Raw genomic sequence first — 3975 nt, 5'->3', positions numbered from 1 at the left:
TTTTGCAACTACAAAATCAATAGAGAATTTTGATAAACAATTTTATTTTAGTAGAAATTTGTTTAAGTTCAAACTTCATAGAAATCTCATGACAATGGGAGAAAAATATCCTAGATTATTGTAAGAAGTTCTTTTACATTGGATCAACTAAAGCATCACATGTATCAATACTGAAATTATCTAAATATTTGGCATAGTCATTCTTGAAATTTGAAATTAGAAGGCTAAATAAGTTAGCATAAAATCTAATAAATTCTATGGGATAGTTGAAAAGTAATTGTCAAGTGAGTCATACAATTAAAAAAACCAAGTTAATTAATATCCAAGAAATCCTTCATTCTTTTGGAATAAATAGTATTTATAGCAGACCTCTTTAGAAAGTATTAGTTGCTCTAGAAATTGAGAAATTCATAAATTAAGAGACTATTTTATTTACATTTGTTCCCATGTCCCCTTCAAACCACTAATTATGATATCCAATAGCTAGCATTTATCATAGAGTTTGACAAAGTTGAACCAAAACTTATATTCAATTGTTCATATTTTTTGAGACTAATAAAATGATTTCATAAAATTAAGGGTAAAACATGTAGCATGAATTATTATTTAAATCTATATTTAATTGATGAATACACATATTTTGTCTAAATTTTGGTAGCTTATACTTTGGATATCATCTAGACGGAACGGATGGGAATCGAATGTCAAGTGAAAAGACTGGGCCCACAACCACCTAAGTCGTCAAAGGCTTAGTGTGTGTTGTTTAAGGTTGGCCCTTGGGTCATTGCTAAGGCCAAGTTGGGGTTCATAATAGTTGTCATAACTGAGGCAAAGGTCGATGATAATTTAATAACTTTATGCAGCCCGTTACATGAAACATTTGCTTTGTCAAAGAAGGGGAAAATTTTGAAACTTTTAGTGGATTCTGAAATCAGTTTTGAAACTAAAAATAAATGTTGGCAATGTTTAATTTCACTTTTTCCCTTCATTCATATCATGCCAACATTATATCGGCTTTTTAGGTGGTTAATAAAACAAGTGCGGGCTTTGCCAAAATTCCAAGAGTGACTTAAGACATAACAATCAAAGAGACAATGATATTAATATAGTGCTTCTTTTGGAAGGAAAACTCAATCCAGGATGAATTTAAGAGATCATAAGGAAATTTAAATTTGACAATGTTTGAATGTGTGGGTCTGATAGGGGACAAGGACTCTAAAGGACGAAGAAAGGGATTTAGAATCTCAAGCAAAACTATTGTTTAAATCTGTTAGACTATAAAGTCAGAGAGCATAGCAAGGGGCACAATTACATAGTTTGATAAGGAGCACAGAGACAAAAGCAAAAATGAGAAAATCCATAAACACAACGAAAGCAGAAAATAGGCTAAAGTAAAGCATACAAAAATTTCAGAAGTATGTACATGGTAGGGAGATCCTACCTCAAAGGATGCTCAAATAAACTCATGCAAATGCATTAACAGATTAGAAGAATTAGAATCCACTATAGAATAGTAATGCATAGATGTTTAACACCTGGAGACTTAAAAGATTGTATGCAAATAGAAATGAGACTTATCTTATGTTCTCATGTCGTTTAACTCTATTTTTTGCTTGAATTTAAGTAGTTAAGTGTTCCCATGCAATGTTAAAAGCGTGAAAAAAAAGACAATTAAGAATCTTTCCCTATTTTGGTGGAGTAGCTATTGTTTAGGAATAAGAAATAAGCTATGGAAGAAAAGGGGTGCTGGAAATAAGTAGTGACTCCATATTGAAAAAGATGTGACATGGCTTCACAATTTGCTTTCCCTCTTTTTTAAAGATTTTTTTTTTTTTTTTCCAATTTTTAAGTGCACAAATTAGTATTAATACTATTAATACAAAGTTAAAATGTTTTGTTTAAAAATAGGCAGCAAAGACAAATATTCATGGGGCGAGTTGGTCCACAAATAATTCTTAAAAATATTGAGCAGCCACTGCTAACCAAAATAAGCTAACCAGCCGCATGGGAACATGCCCTTACTGTGTAGAAGAAACCCTTGTGTAAAAACTTGCAACCAAAAAGTCATTTCTCATCATACACCTCTATAACCTCCTGAATACAATCTTGCATATCATCTCCATAAGTTACCTCAAACAGATTGAAATCTGAAATGGATTCATTGTCAATTGAAATAAGGGATGAATGCATTGAAAATGAGCCATGATCTGAACCAATCTCAATTAAATAGTTTTTTATCTCCATTATTATCATGAACTTTAGTAAACACAAAACCATTGCTAGCCAACTAAAACTTGATACATTCTACAACGACTATCTCAATTGCATTCAATTACATTGTCATCATTAGTCAATGGACATTGATCTTCCTTCTTTTCCTCATTAATTTGTTGGACTTCTTCATCCTTGTATAGTCACTGTAGCACATATTTGTCTTATGTTTCCTCTGATAAGGTCCTAGCACTAACAAATACTCCATCAAATATTGGAAGATGTTTCACAATTGGTTTTCGTTTAGAGTTTGATGGTTTTCCATAGGATTTAGGAGAAAGTGGTAATTGTGATAATGAATATTCACCGTTCCCTCGATCTCTTAGCTACATTTGTCTTTCCATACTTGATAAAATTGAGGTAAATGATTTTTCTTTGGATTGTGTGTTTGAAGATGATTCATCCCTATTATGAGGAACAATGACCTCTTGAGTTGGTTTTAGATTACTATAGTACTGAAATGGATTTGAATCTGCTGAGATCGTGATTTCCTGCCCATTGTAGGGAAATTTCAGGCACTGATGATATGCTGATGGAATAGCTTGCATGCCATGTATCCATGGTCTTCCCAAGAGTATGTAGTATGATAAATCCAAGTCTAGAACTTGGCATGCTATGTCTTTCGGTAAAGGTCCCACTCTGATGGGTAATACCACAATTCTTTTAGAGGAACAGTCTTCTTCATCATATGCTTTGATTGTGGTCTTTTTTCGGGGATCAATTGCATCTTCAGAATAACCTAGAGCACGGACAAGACTCAATGAGAAAATGTTTAAGCCAGCTCACCCATCTATTAGGACATGTTTAACGTGTGTCTTATGAATGAGGACTTCAATATGCAAGGGAGTGTTATGGGGATGTTGCAAGGACATGTCGTCTTCTTCGATGAATGATAAGTAGTAAGGGGTTGTGAGGTGTCCCACCATGGTTTGGAATTGATCTATATCAAGTTATTTGGACACAATTGTATCTACTAATGCTCTTTCAAGAATTTCTTTGTGTGCAGGTGAAAGCTTTAAAAGTTATAAGATGGATATTTGTGTGGGATTTTTCTGTAGTTGATCCACTAGACTGTATTGTTTTGTAGTGGATGACATGTTAGTTGTAGGACCCGACAAAACAACTTTGGATTTTCTTCTTGTGATAGCATGAGCAAGTTCTTAATGTTGTTTCTCTTTAACCACAATCACATTTACCACATTGTCATATGCATGAGCATAGTTCATCTTTGCTTTCCCCTTACCATTATGTGTTGTTGATGATTCACCCTTCTAATAGTTTGGAAGCGGAGTTTTGAAATTTGTATGAGATTCGTTTGTCGTATGTCCATCCACAATTATCACTACATTATCAATCAAATCTTGGATGACATGTTTCAACCGTTGACAATTATCTGTGTGGTGTCCCTTGTTTCGATGGAAATAGCAAGAATGGTTGTCATTCCACCAAGAGGGTTTCACTTGAGGTTCGAAATTTCTTCCTTCTAGCAAAGTAATCAACTTGTTTGCGAGAAGCGTCTTTAATGCTGACCCAAGTGGTTCACCAATGTTTGTAAATTTCCTTTGAAAGAAATTGTTGAAAGTTGATTTTTGGTGATTGTTGTTTTGTTGAGCCGTTGTTGAGTGATTAGATAAATTGAAAACTGGTTGCTTTGGTTTTATATTGTTGTTATCCACTATCCCATCATTGATGATATTTCAATTT

The sequence above is a fragment of the Cryptomeria japonica genome, chromosome 9 (assembly GCF_030272615.1).
Source record: "Cryptomeria japonica chromosome 9, Sugi_1.0, whole genome shotgun sequence".
In the NCBI taxonomy this organism is placed as follows: domain Eukaryota; kingdom Viridiplantae; phylum Streptophyta; class Pinopsida; order Cupressales; family Cupressaceae; genus Cryptomeria; species Cryptomeria japonica.
The sequence above is the reverse complement of the archived record's forward strand: the minus strand, read 5'-3'. Positions refer to the sequence as shown.